This window comes from Dasypus novemcinctus, chromosome 20, assembly GCF_030445035.2.
Source record: "Dasypus novemcinctus isolate mDasNov1 chromosome 20, mDasNov1.1.hap2, whole genome shotgun sequence".
NCBI lineage: Eukaryota > Metazoa > Chordata > Mammalia > Cingulata > Dasypodidae > Dasypus > Dasypus novemcinctus.
This window is the reverse complement of record NC_080692.1, coordinates 14,159,767-14,172,466: the sequence shown is the minus strand read 5'-3', so window position 1 is coordinate 14,172,466 and position 12,700 is coordinate 14,159,767. Positions and strand designations below refer to the sequence as shown.

Here is a 12,700-nt window from a genome sequence, read left to right as displayed (position 1 = left end):
TGATGAATTCAATCTTGTTACTTGTGATTGATCTGTTGAGTTCATCAATTTCTTCTTTCATCAGTGTAGACTGCTTGTGTGTTTCTAGAAATTTGCCCATTTCTCTAAATTATCTTTTTTGTTGGCATATAGTTTTTCAAAGTATCTTCTTATGATACTCTTTTTATCTGTGGGGTCAGTGGTGATAGCCCCTTCCTCATTTCTTCTTTTGTGTATTTGCATCTTCTCTCTTTTTTTCCTTGTTAGTCTAGCTAAGGGTCTGTCACTTTTATTGATCTTCACAAAGAACCAGCTTTTAGTTTTGTTTATTTTTTCTACTGCTTTTTAATTTTCTATTTAATTTAATTCTGCTCTAATCTTTGTTATTTCCTTCTTTCTACTTCCTTTAGGGTTTGTTTGTTGTTCTTTTTCTAATTCCTCTAGGTGTGATTTTAGCTCTTTCTTCTTTTTTGATACATGTGTTTATGGCAATGAATTTCCCTCTCAGTACAGCTTTTGGTGCATCCTATAGGTTTGATATGTTGTGTTGTCATTTTCATTTGTTTCAAGGTAGTTACTGATTTCTTTTGTAATTTCCTCCTTGACCCATGGTTTGTCTAAAGTGTATTGTTTAGCTTCCATACCTTTGTGACTAATATGGTTCTCTGGCCCTTACTGATTTCCAGCTTCAATCCATTGTGGTCAGAGAAATTTGTATAATTTCAGTCTTTCTGAATTCATTGAGAGTTGTTCTGTGGCCTAGCATGTGATCTATTTTGGAGAATGAACATGTGCACTTGAGAAGAAAGTATATCCCTCTGTATTTGGGTGTAGTGTTCTGCATATGTCTGTTAGGTCCAGATCCTCTAATGTATTCAGTCTTCTTTTTTATTGATAGTCTGTCAAGATGATCTGCCTAATGGTGATAATAGTGTATTAAAGTCCTTCAATGTAATTGTAGAGGCATCTATTTCTCCACTTAGTTTTTCTGTTTGCCTCATGTATTTTAAAGTGCCCTGGTTAAGTGCATAAATGTTTGTGATTGTTCTTTCTTCTTGAAAGATTACCCCTTTTACTAATATATAGCATCATTGTTGTCTCTTAAAATAGTTTTGCATTTAAAGTCTATTTTGTCTGATATTACTACAGCTACTCCCACCCTTTTTTTGTTGTTTTTGCTTGTAAAATTGTTTTCCAGCCATTCACTTTCAGTCTCTTTGAATCCCTGGATCTAAGGTGGGTTTCCTGTAGACAGCATCTAGATGGGTCAGATTTCCTTATCCATTCTGCCAATCTGTATCTCCTGACTGTGAGTTTAATCCATCAACATTCAGAGTTATTATTCTCAAGAAATTACATACATAAGCCATATTTTCTTTGGGTTCATGTATGTCATATATTATTTTTCTCTTTTTAAAAATGTTAAAATTTTTTCTTACACTCTTCTCTAATGCTCTCTCCAATGTGTTTTTCTTTCAACCTGCAGAACTCCCTTTAGTATTTCATGAAGGGTAGGTTTCTTATTGGCATACTCTCTTAATTTCTGTTTACCTGTGAATATTTTGAATTCTCCATCATTTCTGAATGCCAGGATATCTTTGCTGGATAGAGAATTCTTGGCTGGAAGTTTTTTCTTTTTAGCAACTTAACTATGTCATACCACTGCCTTCTTGCTTCCATGGTTTTAGATGAGAGATCAGCACTTAATCTCATTGAGCTTCCCTTGTATGTGATGGTTCTCTTTTCTCTTGCTACTTTCAGTATTCTTTCCTTGTCTTGAGCATTGTTCAATTTGACAAGTATCTGTCTTGGAATAGGCCTGTTAGGATTTATACTGTTTGGGGTGTGCTGCTCTTCCTGGACATGTATATCCATCTTCCTCAATAGGGTTGGGAAGTTTTCAGCTATTATTTCCCCCAACACTCCCTCTGTCCCCTTTCCCTTCTCTTCTCCCTCTGGGATGCCTATAATGCATATGTTTGAATGTTTCATGTTGTCATTCAAATTCCTAAGTCCTTGCTGGATTTTTTTTCTATCTTTTTATCTATCTGTTCTACTACCTGCTTGATTTCAGATGTACTGTTATCCACATTGGTAATTCTTTCCTCTGTCTGTTTAAAGCTGCTGTTATGTGCTTCCAGTGTATTTTTGATTTCTTGGATTGTGCCTTTCATCACCATCATATCCATTATCTTTTTATGTATGTTTACAATTTCTTCAGTTGTAAACATATATAAGTAAACATACATTCAGTATGTTCTCCCAATGTCCTTTTTAAAATCTTTTTTCTTTCTCTCTTTTTAAAATGTTACTTTAAAAAAACATGAAGTCCCCATATACTCCCCACCCCCCTCACCCCACTCCTCCCATATCAACAACCTCTTTCATCATTATGGGACATTCATTACATTTGGTGAATACATTTTGGAGCACACCTGCACCACATAGATAATGTTTTACATTACAGTTTACACTTTCCCCCAGTCCACCCAGTGGGCCATGGCAGGACATATAATGTCCAGCAACTGTCCCTACAGTACCACCCAGGACAACTCCGAGTCCTGAAAATGCCCCCACATCATATCTCTTCTTTCCTCTCCCTACCCTCAGCAGCTACCATGGCCACTTTCTCCACATCGATGCTACATTTTCTTCCATTTCTAATCACAATAGTTCCATAGTAGAATATCAGTAAGTCCACTCTAATCCATACTCTATTCCTCCATCCTGTGGACCCTGGGATGGTTATGTCCACTCCACCTCTATATTGAGAGGGGGTTTAGTTTCTATATGGATGATGGATGCAATTCTCCTGCTTGCAGTTGTACACACTCTTGGCTCCCCAGTGTGCTGGTTGACCTTCACCTCCCTGTTAGCTGGCTGGGGTAAGTCCAATAAACCAGAGGGTAGGAGTTAGTTGCAAATCACACATGTGTCCTATGTTCATGGCAGATGGTTCTGGAGTTCAGTGCCATGTCAGTTGGCCTTACTTTGGAGTTTGTGTTCCTGCGTATGATGGAGTTGGACTCATATGTGATCTTTCTACACAAGCCTCTTCTGTTACTTTTACCAGACCTGTGGTTGGCGCTGGGGTTGGTGTATACTCAGGGGACCTGAATCTCTGGACTGTCCATGTGATAGCCAGATCCTGAGCCTCAACAGACTTGTAACTCCAATGTCTTCTTAATATCCTTAATCTCTTCCTTCACTTCATTAAGTTGGTTCATGATATTTGTTTGGACAGCTCTGATTAGTTGTTCAATGTTCTGCATCTCTTCCTGGTTTTTAGTTTGTTCATTGGACTGGGCCATGTCTTATTGCTTTTCAGTATGGCTTATAATTTTTTGTTGGTGTTTAGGCATCTCTTTATCCTGATGGGTTTATTAAGTTGATTAGTTTCTCTTTCTACTCTAGAGTTTCATATTTTAGTTGCTGTTTCTGTGTGTGTTGTAAGTTTTCTCTTTGTTTCTCTTATTCTGTTTCTTGATGTTGTCTATATTCCCTTGAAAGAAAAATATCAGGGCCAGAGAAAGGGAAAGAGGTAAGAAGAGAAAAAGGATAAGAGTAATAGTAATAATGAAAGGTAGAAGAGGAACTGTATAAGACCTAGGAAGTGAATTATTAACTCATGTAAGAAATGCAGAGGAATAAGAATTTAAAAACTGGGGTACAAACAATGAAATGAAAAACTGAATAGAGAAATATATCTAGAATGAATTAAAAGGCCAAAATAATAAGAAGAGAGGTAAAAGACAATAAGAAAAAAAGTTAAAAAAGAAAGAAAACAGAGAATAGAGGAGATAGAAATAAAAAAAAACTGAAGAGTAAACAAAGAGAGGTGGAATGTAAAAACAAAAACAGAAAGCAGAAGATAGGAAGATGAAGGAAGGAAAAGAAATAACGTAGGTAGACAAAATTGGTATACAAAAGAAAAGAGGAAACAAAGGAAGGGGGAAACATGCAAACAAGAAACAAGACAGCAGCACCTAATTTAAAAAAAAGAACAGGGGGGAGGGAGAGAAAGAGGGGGGAAAAAAAAAAAGGAACAAAAAAACCAGACACTCAAGTAAGTAATCAAACAAAAACTTGGAAAAAACGCCTTCCCTTTTAGACCCCTGAGGAGCTTCTCAGGCTGCAGCCGGCTCCCTGCAGGTTTTAGCGAATAAACTAAGTTAGATTTTAAAAAGGAACACTTTTTAAGAAAAATAAGAGACCGAAGAGAAGCTAATACAAAAATGCCGTCTGTGCCTTCCCTGTCCTAAAATATCAGCTGGGTGTTTGATCACTCCTCTAAGGAGAGCCGGGAATTGAGCTAGGGACCTCATAGATTCAAAGTGGAGACTCCTCCGCTGAGCTAAATTTTCTCCTTGGGTCTGTTAGCTAGAGAGCTATCCAGTCACTTGCCCTAGGGCAGGTTTGACTCCTTGCAGTTGGGGAGATTCCTGCTGATTAAGAGCCTGTCTGTCCCTGCCCCCTTTCTCTTCTTGCTTTCTCTCCCAGGGCAGCAGGACACCGTAGCCTGTGCAATCGGATTCCTCCCCATCTCTCCTGGTCAGAATGAGCTCCCTTCTGATATCCAAATGGGACCCTGGTATCCGAACTCGCTGCAGAGAAATGCCTCTCAACCCTCTTGCAAACCTCCCCCTCCTCCTCCTAGGGGACCCTAAATAGGCTCATGAACGGTTGTTAAGTGCTTCCTACTGACCGCCTCCCTTAGGGAAGTTGGAATTTTGATATACTTTTCAGCAACAGTCAATTGCCTGACTCCTCCCTCTCCTGGTCCAAGTTCCTCTCCCAGGTCGCCTAGGTAAATCAGGCAGCCCGAGCAGATTCGCCTCTTCCGAGGCCACCTCTTGCCAGCTGGTGTGCTCCCTGAAGTTCAAAGGGGGTCCAGGTAACCAAACCCACAGACAGGAAACCCCTCTCCACCCTTCTCCAGAGCCCTCTTCCTCCTGGAGAACGCTCCCTCCTGCTCTGTGGCTTTTTCCTTTGAGGATGGGGCTTAGCCACCCACTGTTTCTAGCCACCACGGCGAGAAACTCATGGTTTTCCCTGGGCTTTTTCACCTCTTTGTCCTGTTACCTCCAGATGGATGCCCTGAAGCCTCCTGCTCTGTGGGTTCCCAAGATCAGGCAGGATCTTGCCCCTTCTTAGCCATGTTCTCAGACTGGTGCCATTTTGCCTCCTCTTCTATGCCTTCTTCTACCTTGTCCAATCTTGTTTCTACCTCCCTCGCTCCATAAAAACTGCTCCTAGCAGACATGCATAATCTCAAAATTGCCAAACATAACAGTCACTTTTCAGGTCTCATTTTATTAGAACTCATAGCAACAAATGACACGCTTGCCCTCACTCTGCTTCTTTTCGTTTAGCTGTGGTGATACCACATGCTTCTGGCTTCTTTCTTTAGCTGCACTTTCTGTTTTCTTGGCCTTTAAATTCAGTAATTCTTTGTGCTTCATCTTGGGTCCTCCTCTCTCAAACACCTGCTCTGTAGGTAATCTTAACCTTTCTGATGACTTTAACTATGATCTGTGTGCTGAATCCCAATTTTTATTTCAATCCAAAACTTTTCTCTAATCTCCTGAGTTACATGCCAACTACCTACTTATCATCACCACTTGGTTTAGCAAGAGTAGGAAATGGATATTGGAGAACAGGTAGCCAGCCTCTGCCATGGCAATAAAAATTTTGTATTGACTAAATTAATAGTTAAAACTTCACAATTAAGCAAGGAATTTCTTTCTTCTTTTTTTAAAAATAAAGCTGAGGACTATTGTTTGAGATAGAAGTCTTTTAAAGTCCCTGATCCTCAGTGTAGACATAACTTGCGATTCGTTTGGAAACATGTTCACTCTAATTGATGCTTACAGGAATAACTGACTCAGTAAGACAAACTATACTTTAATTCAGGAAACTGCACAGTACAACCCCCAGATATTTCTGTCAGAAACGATTATAAGGCCTTCTGGTACTTGAATAATTTATTCTCAGGAATCAATGGGACTCCATTTCTGGAGTGAATCATTCCCTGAAGGCTCTGCATATGTTATGAAAAGTAAGACATTAAGAGATAAATCTAAAGACATGAGTCTTTAGGAAGGGCTGTGTAAATTAAAAAGTTCTTGATTAATGCATATTGCCACATGATGTAACTAGTTAACATCTAGCCCAGTTAACATACGGTGTTATAAGCTTCCCAGGCCTGGTGGTGTGTTGATGGTGACATATTTTGGTTTCTTCCAAAAATTTTAAAAGTATATTGTACATGCCAGAGAGTATAGGAGAAAACAAGTGTGTAGTTTACACATAACAATAAAAATAACATGGACAATAACAAAGTGAATATCCATCATTTACAATAGGGTTGATTGTGTTGTAAAGTCCTGATTTTTTCTTTTAATTTTTATTCCAGTAACATATATATAACCTAAAATCTCCCCTTTTAACAACATTCACATATATAATTCAGTGCTATTATTTACATTCAGTGTTGTGCTATCATCACCACTATCTATTACCAAAACTTTACAATTAATTACAATTGAAATTTTATAAAAATTTAGGTAATAACTCTTTATTTCCTGCCCCCAACCCAGGCCCTGATATATTTACTACTTTTTAAAATTTTAAATTAATTTAAACAATAAGAAGACATTCTTTTTGAAATAGCAAAGAAAATTTAAAAATTATTGGATTATCATTCTATAAAGCCAAAATATTGTTTTGAATATAGTTTCATTTTACTTTTATATCAGGATAGTTGGAGTATACCTGGAGAGAACAATCCATGTTAATTTATGCCAATAGAATCTCGTTACCTTACTTTGATGATTTCTATAAGTTTTTACTTGCCATTTCATGCCTCTTTTCCCACACTCCACAAGGAGATTTGTAAGTATTTATTTTAAATCATGACAAACTAAAACAAAATGAACAAAAAGGATCAAGTGATGATAATGGCCATTTCTTTCCAAAAGCCCAAGCTCATTTCTGACTCTGTATATCTCCTTTTGACCTCTAAATTTTATATCAGTGTTTCTCAATCTCGTTTTGGATTACAGACATGCTTGTGAATCTGATTAAAGCTCTTGACTTTTCTCCATAGGATAATTAAATATGTACATTTACTCGTAATTTGCATGAACTTTCAGCTTACTCATGAACCCTCGGTTAAGTGTAATCTAATTTTAATTAAGAAGGTGAAAACATGAGAATAAGCTCATGATGAGGAGAGGTATTTCCCAGGCACTTTAGTGGTTAAAATTCAGTTACTGCCATCGATAAAATTCTCTTTCTGCTGAGAATCCAGATTTCTGTTAAAAATGAATAGTTACTCATGTATTATTTTGCAATTGGTGGAGTCTGGTTTTGGATGGAGTTCTGTTATTGACAATTGCTTCTAAGATTTTTCTCCTTAAAAATGAATTGGAGGAAGTAGATGTGGCTCAAGTGGTTGAGTACCTGCCTCTCACATGGGAGGTCTTGGGTTTTGTTCCTGATGCATCCTGAAAAAGCAAAAATATGCAACAAGCCAAACGAATGAAAAAACAACTGAAGGAAGTGGATGTGGCTCAGTGGTTGAGGGCTGGCTTCCCACATATAAGGTCTCAGGTTCTATCCCCGGTCCTGGGTACCTAAAACGGAAAAACGACAACAACAAAAAAACTTGGACCAGTTTATAGACTACTTGGCAAATATGTGTCCTAGGGTAGTCAAAAATTCTCCATGATGTAGCTGTTTGGATTCTTCATATGGTTGATCAGACATAAAATAAACACAAAGCAGAGAAGATTCTCATTTTCATTCCATTCTGGGGTTCAGCTATTTTAGAACCAGATCTGACTGGTAGGATGAATTTTCCTCTTGATAAATTCACCATCATAAACACCAACAGAACGTATCTGGGGGAACATACAACTTTGAGCCACTAGAGGTCTCCACATCACCACATAACAACACACAACAACTGACAAAAGTGCGATTTCCATGGCAACAACTAGTGGGTGTCCTGCCCCTGGGGATAGGGAGTGGGGCTGGGAGGCGAGAGCTTGGGAGTGGGAAAACTGTGTGGTATGTGGGGGAAGTTTAAAATGGGTCGATTCTAGTTTAGGTTGGGTGGATGTCATTTGTTGGTGTTTTGAAATACTGACTGAAATTTGAGTAGGTTTTGCTGGACTTAGATTTTCCACCTGTTTTTCAGATTTATATCTTTGGTTGGACATCCAAGCTTTTTAAAGCCTGAAGGGGGAAAAATACAATAATCATGTTGGGATTGCTACATGCAAGTGCAGAGAAATTCTTTGGATCTTGATAATCCATAATTTGGATGGAGGTAATTGAGTGATGGTTCATATATTTAAAACTCAATTTAAAATGATTCTGGTCTGGATGCTCAGAGAATGTCAATCCTTCCACGCTTGTCCTGGCGCACTTCCCTGGTGCCTGGCTCAGATCCTAAACTCCCGGTGTCACCTCAGCTGGATGATGGAGTGGCTGAGTGAGCCAGGACATGTGTTGGGAAAGGAAAACAATGAATTCTCTATGTGCGTTGGAGTCCTTGCTCTCACGCCCTTGCTCCTTGACTCCCCGGTGGCTGAGGTAACCTCAGATCTTAAGTGTCATCTCTAAGTCTTTGGCTTCTCAACACTGCTCACTTCCCAGCAAGAGTTCCTTTACTTTTTTCATCTCCCAGACATCCATTTCCTCTTGTCTTACTGAACCTCCTCAGATTCCTCCATAACTTGTTTCTTTGGCACAGCCTATCTGGCAGCAAAAGTTTTAAATGGACTTTTTCCAATTCCAAGATCATTGTTTTAAAATTAATTACGTGCTCCTGTTTACATTTTAAAATACCACTTATGAATTCAGGGAACTGTTCATAGCTTTGGGAAAAGATGCATCTAAAACTTCAGAGGCAGAATCAGCCTTTGAGAATGAGAAATGCATAGATCACTAAAATGTCTTGATATTTTTCTCTTGCCAGGAGTAGTCCTTTATGAACTACAAAGAACTGACAGGAATGCTGAGTCCACTGTCAAGTGAAAATCCTCAGGGTACACCTTCAGATCAGAGATGAGTCTGGGCTGTCTCAGAAATCCCAAACAGCTGGTTAGGAAGCAAAGCAAGTCTGGTTCTTTTCCTTCTCTTTTCCTTCTAGTCCTTGAGGGCTACCTCTGTAAAAGGGGAAGGAAATCCTTTCTGCTACTCCTATGGGACTCTTTCTCTTTCCAACTTCTATCCCTTCCTCACAGTTCAGGATCTACCAGTGCCCCTCTCCATTCATGCTTCTATGACTACTTACAGAACCAAGAGATTAGAGGTATAAGGGACTGATTGCCTTATAACAAGAATCTAATGCTTGAAATCCTACTACAGTGTCTGACAAAGTGGTTATATAACCTGTGTTTGATTAATCCAAGATCCAGGGTACTCGCCACCTCTCAAGGATCTATCTATCTATCTATCTATCTATCTATCTATCTATCTATCTATCTATCTATCTATCTCATCTCTCTCTCTATCATCTATCTATATCTCATCCATCCATTTATCCATCTATCCATCCATTCATCCCTCCATCCAATCTACCCAACTTATCCAACACCCTTCTCTCTCCCTCCCTTCATCTAATCTATTGAATGTCTGTCTGTCTACCTATCTATCTATCTATCTATCTATCTATCTATCTATCTATCTATCTCTCTATATCTATCATCTTCATCAACTATCTCTCTGTCACGTATATGTGTATATGTATCTATTTTAGTCTGCTGGGCTTCTGAAAGCAGATACCATAAAATGGGTTGGTTTTAACAATGGGAATTTATTAGTTTACAAGCTTACAGTTTTGAGGCCATGAGAATGTCTAAATCAAGGTTTCATCAAGACTTTCTTCCTGAAGACTGGCTGCTGGCAATCATTGGATCCTCTGCCACCTGGCAGCATCAGCTGGTCTCTCCTTTCTCTTCCAGGTTTCATTGATTTCAGCTTTTTGCTTCTGTGATTTTCTCTCTTTTTGTCTGAATTTCATTCTCTTATAAAGGATTCCAGTAAAAGGATTAAGAATCACATTGGACCATGCCTTAACTGAAGTAGCCTCATCAAAATGTCCTACTTACAATAAATTTATACCCACAAGAATGGATTAAACTTAAGAACATGATCTTCTGGGGTACATACAGTTCCAAACCACCACAATATGTGTGTTGAAAATAATAAATGTACATAATTTAAACATTCTTTAGTTCTTTTTCCTTAATATACCTCAAGTAGATTTTTGTACTGTTCTTTCTTGATTTTCAAATTTCAAATTAAATTTTGACTTGTTATCACAGAAGATGAGAATTTATTTTACCTACTTCCCTACACATGTAACTCCTCCTATTCTCCCAATAAGGTTATAGCTCTCAGTTCAATTTGGCTTTACATAATTTTGGCCACATGACTATTATTCACAGTGGATCCATTTAATGGATTAGAATTCCCTTTGCATTTTTGAAAAAAATTAATTTTTTCCTAGAATTAATACTGACCTCACTTATTAATATGACTGGTTTTCTGCTAGTTTGCCCTTAAATCTCTGATAGAACAGAAATGTCTTCTTAGGACAGATAAAGATACCAGGTATTCCAATCTGTGTGTTTGTTTTGTTTTCCCCTTAGGGAAGAACTTCTTGTAGCCCTCTGTCATCCTGCTGTGGTCAGAACTGGTTCCTCTCTATGCCTACTGCGTAGCTCCTGTCTTGCAACTTTTTTTTGTAATTACCTTGGGAATTTCCTTTGCTTCATCACTTTTAAGTTGGATCCTCTGTTTCCAGGTTCCCATGCCTTTGTTTTTCTTGCTTAAGTTCCCTCTCTCAATGTCTCTCCCTCCCCTCTCCTCCTTTTAATAAAGGATGAATAGGAGATAATTTTTTCTGTTAATGTGCTTGTTTGAAAATGTCTTTGTTGGGAAACAGACTTTGGCCCAGTGGTTAGGGCGTCCGTCTACCATATGGGAGGTCCGCGGTTCAAACCCCGGGCCTCCTTGACTCGTGTGGAGCTGGCCATGCGCAGCGCTGATGCGCGCAAGGAGTGCTGTGCCACGCAAGGGTGTCCCCCGCGTGGGGGAGCCCCACGTGCAAAGAGTGCGCCCGTGAGGAAAGCCGCCCAGCGTGAAAAGAAAGTGCAGCCTGCCCAGGAATGGCGCCGCCCACACTTCCCGTGCCGCTGACGACAACAGAAGCGGACAAAGAAACAAGACGCAGCAAATAGACACCAAGAACAGACAACCAGGGGAGGGGGGGAAATTAAATAAATAAATAAATCTTTAAAAAAAAAAAGAAAATGTCTTTGTTATGCCCTAATGTTTAAATGATAGTTTTGCTGGTTGTGGGATTGTATATTCAAATTTATTTTCTCTCAGACTTTTGAAGACATTGTTCCATTGCCTTATAACTTTCAATGTTGTTGTAAGTAGTCTGATATCAGTCTGACCCCTAATCCATTGTACGTGTCCTCTTTTTTCCACTATGACAAGTTTTTATATCAACTACTCTCTCTTTCTCTCTCAAATCATCGGTGTCCTGAAACTTCTTTATTGTGTGCTTTGGTGGGGATCTTTTCTTCATTCATTGTAATGAACAACCAAATAGTCTATTCAAATTGAAAACATGTATGTCAGTTCTCAGAAGTTTTCTTATACTATTTCTTTCATGACTTTCTCCCTTTAATCTTTTTGTTCTCTTTTTGTAACTCCTATTATTTGGGTATTGGATCTCTGGACTGAAACTTTAATTTGTTATTTTTTCTTCTATTTTCTAATTCTTTTTTTTTTTTGAAATATTTCATGAACATTTTTATAATTGTGCAATTAACTATGTCTGTCATTTACAATAGATTTCACTATTTGTGTTGTACAGTCCTGTTTTTTTAAAAAAATTTATTCTAGTAACATATACTACCTAAAATTTTAATTGTGATATGATTCACTTCAATCTTTCTTATATTAACTTCATCTACTTCATTTTAACTTGTGCCAGTGTTCTATTTTCTATAACTTCAAGCAAATTTAACCAAGTACAATGCTCTTTCAAGTAACAGTGACCTTCAAATATTTGACCAAAGTGACTATAGCTATTCCTTTCCTTCTTTTGTGATACCTTCTTTTCTCCAAGCCAAACATCTCTGGATCTTTTGACTGTTCAGATATGACATTATTGGGTTTCCCTTTATCTTTCTGATAACGTTTTTTCTATTAGCTTCAGAGTTTCGAGATCCCTCTGAAGATATAGTACCCAAACTCTTGGCATGGCCTGATAATTTTAGAATAAGGTATTCTTGTTCTTCCCAGATTTTCTACTTTATCCTAAACCTATTACCAGTTGTACTCTGGGAGGAATAGAGGCTTTGGCATCCAAATTTGAATCTGAATCAATCTTCCCAATAGAAAGAACACAGTATAATATAACGTAGTATTTCTTTTTTAAAAAAAGATTTATTTATTTTCCCTCCTTCCCCTCTTCCTGCCCTGCTATTTTTGCTGTCTGTGTTGTCTTCTTGTTTTCTTTCCTTTAGGATTCACTGGGATTCGATCCTGGAGACCTCTGATGGGGAGAGAGTTTCCCTGTCAATGCACCACCTTAGTCCCTGGTTTCTGCTGTGCTTCACCTTGACTCTCCCCTTGTCTCTCTTCTGATGCATCATCATCATCTTGCTGCATGACTCACTTGCGTGGGGTG

At 38.4% G+C, this 12,700-nt stretch overlaps 1 protein-coding gene across 2 annotated transcripts in view; it reads left to right on the top strand.

The window, feature by feature from the left end:
• Positions 1–12,700, top strand: part of PFKFB3 (6-phosphofructo-2-kinase/fructose-2,6-biphosphatase 3) — a 376,565-nt gene that overhangs the window by 303,834 nt on the left and 60,031 nt on the right. The gene's annotated exons all lie outside the window — the stretch shown is intronic.